This window comes from Anas acuta, chromosome 11 (assembly GCF_963932015.1).
Source record: "Anas acuta chromosome 11, bAnaAcu1.1, whole genome shotgun sequence".
Lineage (NCBI taxonomy): Eukaryota > Metazoa > Chordata > Aves > Anseriformes > Anatidae > Anas > Anas acuta.
This window is the reverse complement of record NC_088989.1, coordinates 15745676-15761648: the sequence shown is the minus strand read 5'-3', so window position 1 is coordinate 15761648 and position 15973 is coordinate 15745676. Positions and strand designations below refer to the sequence as shown.

The 15973-nt window shown below is 57.0% G+C and overlaps 1 protein-coding gene across 1 annotated transcript in view; it reads right to left on the bottom strand.

The window, feature by feature from the left end:
- The window catches only part of BSN (bassoon presynaptic cytomatrix protein), a 65677-nt gene that overhangs the window by 15008 nt on the left and 34696 nt on the right, over positions 1 to 15973 (bottom strand).

Here is a 15973-nt window from a genome sequence, read left to right as displayed (position 1 = left end):
GGCTGACGCTGCCACCACCCGAGTGACCGCGCCGCTGGTGGGGCCCGTGCAGCTCTCCTCCTGCTCTGATTTGTTTCCCTTGTAGAGGAACAGAGGTTTAATAGCATCATCAGAATGCTTGAGGATCGTTTTTCTAGGTTATCAGAAAATCCTGGGTACATGAGCACATAAAAAACTTCCCAAAGATATTACCCAAAGTACACGCTGTGCGGAAAAGAACAAGACAATCTCGCCTAGTGCAGCTCTCAGCAAGAGCCGTCATTTTATGACCTGGAAAAAGCAGCTTGCAGCTGGGGCTGTAAGTGGCAGAAAGCCTGCAGGGAGGAGGCAGGAGCCCTGCACTAATAGATCAGAAGCACTCTCCCCCTCTGAGTCGTGAAAGGACTATTTTTACCCGCACAGGAATGTCCAGGAATAGGGCCCTGACATTTGCTTTACTTCTGATGTTTCATCATTTAAAATCTTTTCTTTCTCTCTTTTTTTTTTTCCTCTTTTTTCCTTTCTGTGAACAGCGCAGTGCTCAGTGTCATTCCTTCCCACCCTGCCTTTTGGGTCGAGCCGCTGCTTCACGGTGGCCGAGCTGCAGGAGGAGCGGCTGGAGAGGAGCCCCCAGGCTGCCGGAGAGGTGGGCTGAGTCCTGCCACCCCTCCCGACCCCGCAGCAGCCCCTGCTCTGCCGCCCGCTCTTCATAGGAGCATCTTCAAGATACCCTGGGGCTGTGGAGGGCCTTAGATAAAAAGGAGGGCCTTAAAAAAAAAAAGAAGCTTACAGCACGGTAATATTTAATTACTGCTTAATCAAAGAGAAAGTGTAATTAAGGGGCAAGTGCAGCCTATTGTATCTTGCTGATTGCATTTGTCTCCTTTTGTTTCAGAACCGGCTCTCGTCACTTTGCCTCCGAATCACATCTCCTTGCCGCACTCCGCCGTGTAATTATTTCAGGCGGTGGAAGAAAATGTAATTGTGTGCCCCCTCCTCACGGAAATGCCCGGCCTTCCTTTTGTCTTTCAGGAACACCGTTTTTCCCTGCCGGAGCTCCCCACGAGGGGAGGCGCAGAGGGGGTGACGTGGCCGTGCCGGGGAGAGCCGTGCCCAGCTCCTGCCCGCGGTGCCGTGCCCGCTGCCAGCTGGCTCCTGAGGATGCTGGAGGTGATCAGCCCACCTGCCCATCCTGCACAGCCCGTGAGGGGCTGGGCACGGCCGCTCCAGCCCTTTTGGGGTGATCTGGAGGACCAGGCGGGCGCGGGGTGACCCTGGGAGCGCGCTCCCTCCAGCAGCCGTCCCGGCCAGGGCAGCTCGCCCCTCGCCGTCCCGCTCCAAAGACGTGACGGGGCTCCGTGGGGCTGCAGCGGGAACCGGAGAAGGGAAGGATCTCTGTTAAAAATAGCCCTGCCAAAAAGATTGTGGCTTTGAAACCGGGACAGGACCAGGGCAGGTCGCACGCCGGACCTCAGCCTTCGTTCGCTGTGAGGCTGGGCCCCAGGGGATGATTTTCTCAGCGCTCAGAATCGCCTCGGAGGGCGCGGGGCCAGCAGCAGGGCGCTGCGGTGCCCGAGGCCCCCCCCCAGGGGACGTGTGTGAGGTCCCCTCCCCGGGCTGGCACCCGCTGGCAGGTGGCCAAAGCCGTGTTCGCCAAGCCCTAAACGGGCTGGCACCCAGCGATTGTTGTAATCCACTAATGGGCAATGACAAAACTGTAATTAACGGCAATAGAAGCCTTCCTGCAGCATTTTGGTCAACATCACCGCCTGGCAAGTTAATTAAATGCTGAATCCCCCGGCGCCGGCGGGGTTTGTTGTAATGATGGAGCCGCCGAGCTGCAGCCCCGCCACGCCAGCAGATTCAGCCCCACGCAGACCCCTCCTGCCTCCTCAGCTCCAGGGCTCTGCCCTGTTATTTGTGCTCCCCGGTGTTATTTTACGCAGCCGAAGCCATGGATATTAAAATACCGGCTCGAGGCCCGTACCAAATCAGATAAGCAGCGCGAGGTGTGAGTATCCTCCAAGCTGGGTCTCATCTCCCAGCATCAAACGCAGCGACTCTCCCAAGAATATTTCATTTATTTGCTGACAAGCACTGTGCAGGGCTCATCGCCGTGACAGATGGGAGCCTGGGAAATATGGAAAACACTTCTGCTCTCTGAAGCAAGATCCAAATTAACAGCAAGCATCCCTCCAGCCTCCCCGTTTAGGAGGTCCGCTGGCACCCGCGCCCCCTCCACGCACCCTCCTGCAGCGGGGACGGGGACATCGCCCGGCAGGACCCCAGCTCCCAAGGCTCAGCATCCCTGTGCTGAGGAAACCCAGAGATCTGTCTGCAACGTCAACGCTTTCAGCAGGTTTAAAGGAGCGGGGCTGACTCATGCTTCGCCATTCAACGCCAGAGCTGTTTCAGACCCCCCCGAATCCCCCCTGCCACCCATCCTAATCCCACGGCGTTGCACCCAGGCGCTTGGCTGCTTCTCTTCCAGCCCTTATCCACCGATCTAATGAAAGATGTTATCTCTGCCTGGCCCCGCTCCTCTCGGATGAACACCGGTGCTAATTCATTTATCTCCCAGGATGCTGCCACCCGAGGGCCGCACAACGCTTCCCTCCCTCGGCTTTGGCCCATGAGCGCAGCTGAATTCCTCGGGGCCATTCAGAGCAAATCCTCTGCGGGCTGCAGGCACCAGGCTGCCAAACCCAGCCCGCCGAGCCCCGTCCCGGAGAGAAGGGGCCCAAGGAGTGGTGGTGAGCAGAAGGCTTTGCGGTCTCTGGTATCAACCCCTTGAGAATTTCTTAATCCTTTCCTGACCAGCAGCCCTGCAAGGCGACTTGCAGCCCAGACGCTGCTTTTTGCAGGACGCTGTGTGAGAGGGGAGGCAGGATTTGTGTCCCCACGAATGGTGAGCTTGCAAACACAGCAGCACGAAGCTGCGGGCACCTTCCTCTACAGGGCAAGGCAGCGCCAGGACCTCATCCCTCAGCAGAGTTTATTCATCTGCCCGGGCAGATGGGGCTGGCAGTGCCTGCCCGGCCCTACTGTGGCTGTCACACCGCAGTACCGTGACTCAAAGCAGGGCAGGGTGAGCTCGCTGCAGTCACACGTCGCCAGAATGAGCCCTGCCATAGCTTCTCCTCCCCTTTGCAGACACCCCTGCATGGGAAAACCCCCACACGGGAACTTTTCCTCCCGATTTCTGCCCCTACACCCCGCCAAGCTGCTCACTTGGGCATACAGACAGGACCCGGTGCTGGCCACGGGCAGCGGCGCTGGCCTGCAGCCAGGCAGCATCCACCACGGTCACCACCACCACATCAGCCAGAGAGGGATTAATCCAGCTGAAAGTCTTTGACTGATGAGTAATAGCACGGCTCCTGTTCGTTTTCCTTCGAGGAACGAGCGTGCACTTGCCAAGTCCGGCTTACTGCGTGACAGCGCCGGTGGGACAGCCCAGTAAATGCGGGTGCGATGGGGAGAAAGCAGCGCGAGAGAAACCACGGAGGTTTCTCTGGGAGGAAAGGGAAGGGGCTCCTGACTCAGCAATTCAGACCCCAAAATGCTCCTGCCAGCACGGGGAGCTGCTCTGCACCACGAAGAACTTGCAGGCCCGTGGCTCGTGGGGCCGCCGGTGGCTCCTCCGTGCCGTGGTGCCGCGCAGGGCACCCACAGGACCCCGGGGATTTCCAACGAGTCCTTCTGGGATGCTTTATGGGGGCTCTTGAATCGCTTGGTTTTTAGAGTTCACCTCTGAAACGCAGACTGTCGGAGGCAGTTTTCTCCTCCCAGAAACACACGGGCTTGGGCTGAACGCTTGTGCAACCAGGGCTGGGCAGGGGTCCAGCACCAAGTGCCACCTGGACGGGGTGGCACAAGGCGGGGATGCTTTCTTCTGAGCAGCATCCTTGTGCACCCGCAGCCCGTGCTTAGAGCTGCGATGACCCCAAATCCCCCAAATGTGCCTCTATTCTCTGCCCCCTAGTCATTTTCCACCCACTTCCAAAATTAGCAGAGCCGCATGCGGCAGGAAGCACCTTCTGTATTTACCGAGCTAAAAATCTTCCCCAGTCGCAAGAATGTTTCTAAGTTAAAGGATTTAAACTATTTTGCAATCAAGGAAGCATATTTCCAAACGAGCCCAATTCCAAGTGCTGGGTGCTGTGTGGGCTGTGTGAAGGGGCTGCTAAAAAAGGGTACACAGCTGTCCAAAATTTTGAAACCGGTCCTTTTGGAGAATATATATAGCCAGCCCTCCCCACTCAACATATTTCCTTCCAGTTCATTAGATAAAAAAAAAAAAGAGAGTAGGATATAGAAGAGATCATTTTGATGCTCTTGGCTTGTCTAAAAGCCCCGGGACAGATTCCCAGGTGTTTCCACGCTGGGTGTGCTCCTTTTTTTCCCTGTGGCTGCTGCCGTGCGTTTTGTGCTCCGCCAGTGCCCCAGCAGCTCCCCGAGCTCCCCGGCTGCAGCCAGCAGGCGTGGATGGGGCTGCCCGGCCAGACTCAGCCTCTTGAGCATCTTTAAGGATAGGGAGAAACAAACCTGCCAGGCTGGGCACCTGGGCGTGATACTGAGGGACAAACAGTGCGAGTGCAGCTCTGCGTGTTTAAGAAAAGGAAAAAAAAAAAAGCCAGAAAAGAGTAAGAAGAATAGGAGGAACCAGAGAGGGAGTCCCAGTGGCTGCAAGTGCTTTTTTCTCTTTTCACCGAGCCCTATTTCTTCCTCCTTTTTTTTTTTTCCTTTTTATCTTGGAGAAAGAGCTAAATTAACTACCAGCTCAGTTCCAAGAGACTGAATCCAAATGGATGAAGAATTAAGAAGATTTTCTATTCGCAGTAAAATACAGCCAGCAGTATTAAACCAGAAGAGGGATGGGTCTGTTTTTCAAAGATTAGCTACGGCTGTCCCGAGGAAGGTCCATATTTCCCTATTTTCCTGTAACGTGACATTTATAAAACTCTCTGAGTCATTTACAGGCCACTGATGGACTCGGTGAGGACCGCAGGAACATGGGGAAGGGGGACGTGGAGCTGAAGGCACCCAGTAGGAGCAAGGGAGCTCCCGGCAGTGCTGGAGGATGAGAAGTGGCAACCACTGGCTGCAAAAGGAACAAGCTGAAGAGACACGAAATGACAAAATACAATCCCTGCTATGCCAGTAGGAAATACCCAAGAAGCCCTTCAGGATCACCAAGCCCACCAGCAGCCTGGCCAACCGAGCCCCCTCATGAACCACGTTCCTCAGTTGCCACTTCCCCACCTCCGAAATATCTCCAGGGCTGGGGTCTCCCCGCTGCCCTGGGCAGCCCCTGCCAGTGCCTGGCCGCCCTCTGCGTGAAGAAATCCTTCCTGAGAGCCTCTCCGAGCCTCTCCCGGCACGAACCAGCCTGCGAGGACCATCAGGGAGCTGCACAGAAGCCAGGACGTGGTCCTGTCCTGCAGTGAGCCCCGCGGGGGGACCTTATCCCCCCATCATACAGCAACACGTCGTTCGTTTCTGTTCCGATCGATCCGTGCGCACGGTGCTTTACTCGGGGAAGCAGCCCTCCTTCAGCAGATTTATCAGCCTGCCAGGCAGCCTTATCTCTCGCAGCCCGCATTACCAGGATGTAGCTCTCAGCCAGGGTTAACAGCAGCGGGAGGCTCTCCGAACGCTGTCTGCATACCAACAATTCAGTGAAAACGCCCAGGGCACGTCCACCGGGCCCCCCGGAGCCCCCGCCCCGATCGCTGTCCCTTAGCTCCTCTCGGTGCACGGGCACAGCGTGGAGCAAGGTGCTCGGTGCTGTTACCTCGTGCCTCTGTCCCCCTGCCTGCAGTGACGGGGGAACTGCTCCTCTCTGGAAGCTCTCCGTGGAAGATTTCAAGTCTGCAGCAAAATAAGGCTTGCAAAGAGAAACCCAGCAAAACTGCAGAGAAGTACTATAGTATTCTGATCATTTCTCCGCTAGAAAGGGGGAAAAAAAAGCCCATGATAAGCTAAATTTATCTGAAAAATCTTATTTAATCAAAACCTTGCTTTTTCATAGGCACCAGTGTTGACTAAAATACCCAGCCATCCAACGAGCAATTTTCTGCCTCTGATAAAAGCAGATTCAAGCTGTCTGATTGCTCTCTTCTGAGCTGCAGAGAGCCCCACGTCTGCCAGGCAGCAGCCGCTCGCTTGCAAAGCAGAAGAAAATCAGCATCCTCGGTGGCTACCCTCTGGATTTGCTGCGTCCCCCCACAAGGCAGAGCAGCAGCAGCGAGGGCAGACCCCGACCACTTCCCCCCTATGGGGTTCGAACCTATTTCATGCCCGTGATGGATCATTTTTAAAGCACGCTGAAGAGCCATCGGTACGAGCTGATGGCCCACGGTATCTGCGGAATTATGTAACATTCCCAGAGTTGTGGAGCTCGTGGCAGCCTTTTCCCAGCAGAGAGCCCCTTCCCCAGCGAGGTGGCTGGATGTGCCGCTACCAAGACTCACTGCCTGCACCCCACAGCCAGCAGGCGGCTGTCCTACACCCCTGTGGGGTGCGTGTGGCACCTTTGGGCTCTTCTGGCTGCCCAGCTCGTGGAAAATGTCACCAAGGGCCTCACCTTCGTGCTGGGGGCAGCCCGTGCTATGCAGACACACGCGCATCTTCACAGCCATCCTGGGAATAACCCACAGCTCCCAGGGATTGCAGCCTTTTTTTCTTTCCCTCTCTGTTATGTTCTGTTTTGACATCCTCACTTGGCCCCTGCCAGCATTTTTACCCTGAAATCCGTGTATTTGTAGATAACTGGGAACTTTGGTTTCTGTCTGATTCCTTTAAACGACTGCTCCTTCAAAAAAAAACCAACCCAAACCATAGGCCCTGCTCCAAGCCTCAAGATGACGAGCTCCGAATCCAGCAGCAGAAGCATTTTAATTAAACAACCCCACCTTTATGGGATACATCAAGTGGTAAGTTTGAAAAATTAACTCCCCCTGATCTTCCCCGCTTCCAGGCGGGTCAATAATCCATTAACGGTGGAAGGCTGCGAAAAGGAGCGCAGATGGCTCCAGCGGAGACGGATGAGCCCTTCTCCTCCCCCAAATTACACACATCGCCACCCTCCCGTGCCGGGGCCGTGCGTGCCCTCTTCCACCCCCTTCCCTGCAGCACAGCCTGGGCAGCTCCCACCTGCTGGGGTCCAGCCGGGCCGATCCTGCTCCGGTCCCAGCTCCACCGAATTGTCTCGGTGGGCCCGACCCCAGCATCGGCACCTTCAGCCCCCAGCGGCTGCCTCTTTTCAGGCAGAAGCAGCGTTGATATGCTTCACGCAGCGCTCAGGGGCATGGAGGCACAGGGAGCAGGGACGTCCTGAGCAGCATGCCAAGGGGCTGAGCCGCTCTGAGGGCGCAGCCCGATGTCTGCAGCCGCCTGCCGGGGCTGTTACTGCGGCTGAGATCTTCAATCTCAAGATAAAATGAAAATACGGAGCAAGAACGAAGCCAGGAAGCTGGAATGAAATGGTGACATCCATGTAAAATGGTTGCTTTTTTTTTTTTTAACTGACAACAGGGCTATTTGCTCGGTTTGATGTGCATCCATGAAGGCTTCTCCTCCTCCAGCTGCCCTCTCTGCAGAGACAGACGCCCGTGCGGCCTCATCCCCTGCAGCCCCAGGCGGACCCACACCACACAGACCTCATGGCATTGCAAAAGACCCCGCGGTAGGAGGGCTTTGGGGGCACCCCAGAAACCTGCTGCTGCTGCTCTGAAGGCTGGGCACGCTGCCCCAGCTGCCAGCCCGAAGAAAAGCCCTCGCTGATCACAAACCCTGCTGCCCAGCTCCACTCCGCTCTCCTCTTCCCGATGCGCCATTTGCTCTCGGCAAACAGATGACTCTTGGTCATGCTTAACAGTCGCAGGCGAGTCAGGAAATTACATAAAGATGGGAATTTCACAGTTACCTCGCAGGCGCCGAGCCCTGTCAGAGCAGCGTGCGAGCTGGTGCCCACTCACCCACGCTGCAATTGGGAGGCAGCAGCGGGTGCTGCTCAGCCGCGCTGTGCCCAGCGCCGCAGGATGGAAGCGGGGGCAGCGCAAAGCCCCCAGGCACCACCACGGCACCGGCCCTGTCCCATGCTCACGCTGCCAGGGGCTGTTCCCAACCCCATTGCTTCTTTCTTTCCCAAACTAGGTCTTCGGTGAGAATATTTGTTCTCTGCGTCAACTAAAACACGCTGAAATCCGTACTCTTCTGCTTGAGCAGGCTTGGGAACGGGGTGCTCTTTGTGCTCCGCATGTACAATTCAAAATATCCCACCAAAAAACCCCACACCAAACCCAAACCATCACAAAAGACACAGAACAAAGCAGCTGGGATACACAGCATACTTTAAAGTCCTCCCCTCCGAGGAAAAGGAGGATTTGAGCTCTCTGATGATGGAACGAAGGGAAGCCACCGCTGCCACCTCCTTGGCACACACCCCGGGGAGGTGGGCAGAGCCCCACCGAATCCCGATTCCAGCGTTTTGATATGCTGTGCTCCGAGCAACTCAGGGCAACGAGGCCTCTGGGCCAAAACGTGTGAAAAATGTCTCTACCCACGTGTAACTTCGCCTTCCTGCTTGAGTTTGCGTCGTGAGAAACGTAGGAGTCAGCGCGGCTCCTCACCCCGCCGTACTGCTCCTGCTGCCGAGCACCAGCCGAGAACCATCCTGCCTCCAGCGCTCACCTCGGGGGTACGGCACGGCCCTGGGAGGGCTTCCAGAAGTTTCATCGTGCCCACGGAGACAGTGGAAAAGAGGTGCTGCTGGGTCCATTCCCCTGCAGCCATTCCCGCTCCCCAGAGAGAGCAGAAAAATAGGAAACACAGGATGAAGGAGGCACAAAGGACCGGGGCTGTTCTCCACGCTGTTCTCTCAGGTCCCTCGAGGTGAAGTTCATTTCTAATTAACTGCCTAAAAACATCAGCACGTCATCATCTGCCCCAGGGGGGAGAGCACGGCCAGGGTGGGGAGCCCAGCGCTGTGCCAAGGAGGTGCCTGTGGTCACGGAGAGCTGCCTCCGCAGCCACCCCTGCCCGGGCACCCCCAGGTGGAGGAGCCAAACCCTGCCCTGGTGGCAGCTCCTCGCCCCTGGGCTGCCCCCACACGAGGGGACCAGCACAGGGCCCCACGTGCCCCGCTCAGCGCGCCGAGCCGGCGCTCGTGCAGCCCGGCAGGGCCACGTGGGGCTCCCCGAGCACAGCACACCTCGTCCCCAACGTGCTGCCTTATTTTAGCAGGCGCGGCAGATGGCAGTGGGAAGATGACGGCGAGGAGCAGAAGCAGAGGAGAAGGCTTCTGCAGCGAGCTCCCTGCTCTGCTGCAGGCTTTCGGGGCGTTTTCGTGGCACTCGCTGGGAGGAGCTTTGAGGCAGCTCAGGGCTCGGGTGGGAACTCCAGGCAAGGAGAGCAAAGATGTGGGAGAAGCTTGCCCTGGTTTTCAAATACCACTTCGCAGGAACAGCTGCCGTTGGCTCAGCACAGCCTCGCAGCAAGGCACAAACAGAAGAACCGAAATAATCTGTGCCAAACGGAGGCAGAGCCCCTGCAAAGGCCCTGCAGGAGCAGCCCTGGCTCCACCACCTCCTGCCCGCGAGGCTGGGGGGAGCTGGGAGCGCTCCCCTCTGCGGGGCTTCTGCACATCACAGCCTCTAGGGCTGCAAGGATCCTCCCTGCTCTGGAGCTTTCAGCTCCCCCAGCCCGTGCAGAGCTGGCGACAAGGCAGCCTGCAGCTCCAGGCCCCACCAGGACAGGTGGAAAGGGGAGAGCACGATCATTCCTGCAGCCGCACAGTGCGGACGGGTACACGGCAGCAGCCGCTCCTCCAAAGCTGTTCTGAGCAGGCTGGAAAACTGTTGGAATTGCAAAGCGTTATCGGGAGCTTTGGGAACAGGTTCTTAATTAGCTGGAAATATTTGCTGCGTTGGTGAATTGCTGCCAGAAGCACCTCGAGAGCTTTTTGGAACCAGGAGCGCCTTCGGAAGCGGCAACGTTCCTGTGGTGCGGTTACGGGAGCGCCCGGTGCCACCTCTGCCCCCTGCAGTTTCTCCCTGCCACACGTGAAGCAGGCAGGCTTAAAAAGAAGGTTTGCATCTCCTGCTTGCTCAGGAGGCTCCCCTGGAAATTTCTGGAGCACGGGCGCTGCTGGCATCCTTCCCCTCGCAGCGGGAGCACGGAGCAGCCTTGCCAGCTGCCCTCAGCTCCGGGTGCACCGATGCCATGCTGAGTGCACCCCCCAGGCTCCCGGCCACCTCACCTCACTTCCACACCCAGCTGAGGGGCTGCTCGCAGCATTCTCCCTCTTTGGGAATTTCAGGCAAGGGCTGGGAATCAGATTTCCGGGATTTTCAGTGCAGCTCAGCACTCGTGCAGGGCGAGCACCTGCGTTTTGCTGGGCTTGCAGCAGAACGAGGAAGCAACCGCGCTGGCTTTGCATGCTGCCCAGCTCCCACACCAGGTGCTGCCCCAGGCACCACCGCCAGCATCTCCTCGCACAGCAGGAAGCGATAAACACTCCTGGGCCATCTTTTCCAGGACTGCAGGCAAGCCTGCTCCAGCCCACGCCAGCTCTGCCCGCGGCCACGCTCCCTCTGCGAGCTCCGTCTCGTGGCACGTTCCTGGTGCAGCTGCTCGGGGCTGACCAGGGCTGTCTGCATCAGCGTTAGCAGCACCAACACGCACCCTGCTTGCTGTGTGGTCCCCGGGCACCCCGAGAACCCTTTCAGGCTGCTCACGGGTATAGGAATTGGAGGAAAAAATCATCGTTGAAGTGCAATTGCTGCAGGATCAGGCGTAGGCAACTGTGTTAATACCTCAGCTTTTAATTGCAATCATTGATGTTGATAAATATGCCTCCCTGCTAATCCCCCATAAACTTCTGATTATTTACAAGGAGCTGGCTTACAGCCTCCCGCACAAAACAAGGCTATTAAAGCATCGGGCTTTACAACTCCAAAACAAACACGAGGGAAAAGCCGAAATCCTCCAGCGCCAGGAGGCTGGACGCCAGGCGTGCGAGGGCTTTTCGGCAGGTAAAGGGGCAGGGGGGTGCCTGGGGGGCTCAAAGCAAAGCAAAGGGCTGGCACCCAACTCCTCTACAAGCCGAGAGCCAAGTCCCAAGGATCCATCCCAGGAACTTCCTCTGGGAAGAGCAGAAAATCAGCACGAATAAAAATCAAGCAGCTTCCACTGTTCGGGGTTTTGCCAGGCAGCACCCGCACCCGGCTTTTATGAGGATTTCACACCTCCAGAAATCAAACACGAACCATTTCCCTTTCAAGTACGTGGCAAATGGCAACCAAAAAGGTATTTAATTAAATGCTTCCAGCCAGTTCCCGACCCATATATCTGACAAATTATTCACAAGGCAGCCTTTAGCCCTCTATGATTTGTTTCCCTCCTCGTTAAGAGCGATTCCTGCGATGGGAGGCGAGGATGGATGAAGTGCGGGAGGGAACAAGGCCACAGGCAAGGGCAACAGCCCTCGAGCAGCCTCGTATGAGCAGACAGCGTGGCAAGAGAGTGCCCGAGTGGAGCAATCCTGGGGGAAATGCCTCTGTGGAAGGCAAAATCCCCCAGAGCAGCTGCTGCAAGCACCCGCTGGCCCTGCATCAGCCAGAGGAGGAGGAGGAGGAAGCAACCAGACTCTCGGCGCAGCCCCAGTCCCTTCAATGCTGATTTTTAACATAGCAGGAAGGTTGATATTTTTTTTTTCTTCATTTTAATCCAAAAGCTCGACCCCCAGAGCTGGGGGTGTAGGAGCCTTGCTGTGCCCCTGTGCTTTGCCAGCACCGGTTTTGATGTGGGAAGGACGGAACAGCCTGAGCTGCAGTCCCCAGCATGTGCTCATCCCAAGCAGTAATCCCGTCTTCATCTGCAGGAGCTTCTTCCCCACCAGCCCCGCTCATTTCACCATCAGCAGCCCCTCTCCTCACTATCCATTTATTCCACGGATGGCTGCAGCCGCTTAAGACTGCGGGATGTGACTGCAAAATGCTGCTGGGTTCATAACAAGAAGCGGTGCTGGCTTTGGAAGGCGGATTGACACCAACACAGAGAGTCTGGGACGCTCCTGTCACAGCTGAAAAACCAAGCACCTCTTCCGCAGTCCCCAGCCCACTCAGAACTCCAGTGCTACAAAGCCAATTAAATGCTCGATTAAATGTCCTAATGTGTTCCCACATGAAGTACTAACATAGCACGGTAAGGAAAAAAAAGAGAGGAAGAGGTGCCAGGTTGTGTAATGGTCTGAGAGCACATCAGGATAATCCGAGCCTGCTCCCCGGGGATGGAAACGGGAGCAGCCAGATCCCCTCGCCACCCCAGGCCGAAACAGCCGCTCCTCTCTGCCCACCCCATCCTCAGAGCGTGGCTCTGACCCACGTAGTCCTGCAGTCCCGTTGTGTGGAGGTCGCACAGAACACCACCAGCACTAGGAGCAGCCACAGCAGCTACTGAAATGGGCTGGAAAAAGAATTCAGAGCTCGGCGAGGGGCAGGGCATGACACAGAGAGCTCCCCCTGCTATACAGACAAAAAGAGCAGCCCTAAACGATCCCCTCGTGCTTTCTAGGAAGCGGCCTGATTGATGCTGTAAGGATAAAGCTTCACCATCAGCTAAAGCACACCCAAGTCCAGGCTGCTGCGGCCCCATGACACGGAGGGAGGTGACACCACTTGGCAGCAGGGGTCGAGTCGCCCCTTGGGACGCAGCGGCAGCATCGCCGTGCGGTACCACTGCCGGCAGCAGCGAGGGAAGCAAGCTGGTTTCCTGCTCAAGCTCAAACTCCAGCAAATCTCTTCGGAGACACCGGAGGTGGCACGAAGCCCACCTGCTGCTCAGGTGTCCTGCACGTGCTGGGAGCGCAGCCGTTGTCTCCCCAGCCTGGGCTGCAGTGGGAAATGGTGGAGCTGCTTCGTGGGGGGCTTCAGCGGCTGGGATGGCTCCACAGGAGACCCCCGTGAGCCCAGGATCTGCAGGCACCACCTGCAAACGCCAGTCTCCTGCCCCACTGTCACCCCAGGAATACATAGTTTCCTTTTTTTCCAGTGTTTTTTGCTTTTTTTTTTCACTGAAAACAACCTGCACGCGTAGGCAGCGGCTTCCTCCGAAGCACTCGTCAGAAGGGTTAGCACACGGATGACATCTGCCTATTAATAATATAATTGCTCCCAAGGGAGGAAATGAATCCGTGACTCGGTTGTTTTTCCTGAGTGAAGGCACAGCAGTCCTTGAGATGATTTTCCGAGTGGCCACAAGCTGACAGCAGGTTCGGCTACAAGAAGTTCAGCATCTGCAACTGGTTCTGTAGGCTCAGGAAGATGCGGCCAGCAGCAGGGCAGTGTCTGCAGCAGGCACGTCTCCAGGGATTCTGCAGTGAGGTCCGTTTTGGGACCCCACTCTTAACTCAACCCAATTCGCTTGGTCATACACCATAACCAAAACTCAGCCCGACTTCAGCCCTGTGCTTTCCCCGTTGGGTCCAGGCAGCAGGACCCGGGCAGGCTGGGTTAATTACAGCGTGTTAATCAGCAGAGAAAACTCCTGAGTCACAGCAAGCTGTTAATTACCCATTCGTAAAGGGATTTGCAGGCTCACGCGGGCAAAGCCGACTTCCACATCGTGCTGTCACAGGCGGCTCTCTCCGTTTGCCTTCAGTTCAGGTGGCTGACCTGATTATTTGCAGCCTGGCTCTGGCTCTCAGTCCTTTGGCAAGCCCCCAGCCCTGCAATAACCTGCAGCTTCTTGGGGTGGGGTACAAGATTGTGGCAAGGTGATGCCGCTCGCCCACGCTTTTGAACACAGCTGGGAGATCGGAGCTGCAAAATGCAGCAGGGTCTCCCCAAAAGTGGCCGCAGCCACGAACGCTGCTGAATGGCACGGACCTGCTTAGCCAAAGGGCTGTCCTAATAATGAGGAATGAAATAAAAATTAAGAAAATTTTAAACTTTGCAGTCATGGGCCCCTGCGCAGCTGCTGCCCTGCCAAGCTGTCACCACCAGGACGCCTGATTTAAGGAAAAAACCAGCCCCAGAGGGGCACCCGTCACGGGGACGGGCGACAGCTGCTCCCTGCTACATCGGGAGCCAGGGGAGGAAGAGAAGACCCCGGGTTCTGTCAGAAATGGACGTGCACGAACCTCGAGCTGCCGTCCCTGCTCACAGGGTGGCTGTGGGCCACACGGGGGCACGTCGGGCCCGAACCCTCCCTACTCACAGTGCTGCCGGCACCACCCAGGGCCTGCTCCCACCAGCTCCTCCTGGGCAGCCCCATGGCCAGGGGACAGCACGGAGCTGGCAGCGTTCCCTCAGCCCCACTAATCCTCTTGGGCCAGGAGCTGGGGGCTAACGGCCTCCCCCTGACAGCACGGGTGCCCTGGAAGGGGCTGGGAGGCCCCAGGCATGGAGCTGTGGCTGGCGGCTCCCACCTGAGGCACGGCAGCAGCCTGGTACCCCCCCACACCACTCTTCTCCCCCCTTTTCCACCCCAATGCTCCTTGTAACACCAACACCTGCCCCCAAAGACCAGCTGCAAGGGAACGTGTCCATGAAGGAGCCAGGCACGTCGCCCCTAGTTTGTCTTTAGCTCTAGCAAGGGGGATAAACAAGAAATTTGCTGACACCGGGCTGGGAGATGGACTGCACACCCCGAGCGTTATGAAAAGCATCCTTTGAGAACACGTTAAAGCAGGAAAATAAATGCCAGCTCCTGTTGGGATGCAGATGCTGTGTGGCAGGGACACGGCACTGCCAGAGGTCCCGGCCTTGTGCTGGGGAGCGGCAGCGGCCTCCACCGAGACGTGTCCCAGCTCCTGTTTCAGGCTGGTTAATTAGGCAAAGGGGCAGCCTGCCACGCTCATTTAGTGGCACAACATGCGCAGTTCATTTGTTCCTTAACACAAAACCACCGGAGTCAATTGGGGTCAGCTGGGGTTACTGGGAACGTGTCACGCAGGGCAGGGCATCACGCTGCAGGCCAGCTCTTGCCACATCACTCGCATCCATAGCCGGCACAGATTTAAGGCAGGATGCCTTAAATCCCAGCAAAACGGCCCTGCGGCTGCCTGCCTGCAATGGAAACCTCTTTCCTACCTGCACACCTCCAGGCTGGGGCATGGGGGAGCACCCGAAAGCGCCAGCTCCGACTTGGTGGGCAGACCACCAGGAGCTGGAGCCAGCAGCCGGGCTCCTGGAGGAAGCGTGGCAAGGTGGGAGGAAGCTCCAGGCACCTCTTCTTCTGGTAAGTCACGTAAATAACTTATTTAAAGCTGTGTAATGTGTAGCAGGGCAAGCAAGAGAACTGGACAGTGCTCATTTGGGCTCCCTCACCACTGCAGCTCCTTCTGTCCACTGGTCAGCCACAGCCTCTGGTGCCCACAGGCTGCCACAGCCCGCACCTTGTCCTGGGATGTGCTGCCACAACACCACGCTTGTGCCTGGATATCAGGCCAACCTCCTCAGGAGTCCTGGGCTCTCAGTCCTCACCATCACCCTCTGACCGTGTCCCAGAGCTCTCCAAGGCTCAAGGCCCCGCAGCGCATCCCACAGCAGCTCTGGCCAGGTGCTTGCAGCCATAGCGAGCTACGCCAGCACAAAACCAAGGAGGAAAGCTCAAGGCACCTTCGAGATCTGCATAAAAATCCTGCCTCTGGATGCAGGCAAGGAGCAGAGCTGTACACAAATGCAAGGCTTTTATGGAAGAGACACAGCCCTGACATTTGCAGCCTTCTAACACCATCAAAGATCTTTTGCTGGCGGACGAAAGAGCGGCACTAATTCAATGGCCAGATCCCAACACATCCAAAAATCGTGGTGGCTTCTCACCCAGGTTTGTGAGAGCAGCTGCAGCTTAGCAACAATGACTGAAATACCTGCTGGCCCAGGACAAACGTGAGCAGAAGAGCTTCCAGCATAGACGGTGACAACAGAGGCAGCCCCAGCCCCATACGTAATGATGAGATCTGGGGAAAAAAACCTTGTCCGCTCCT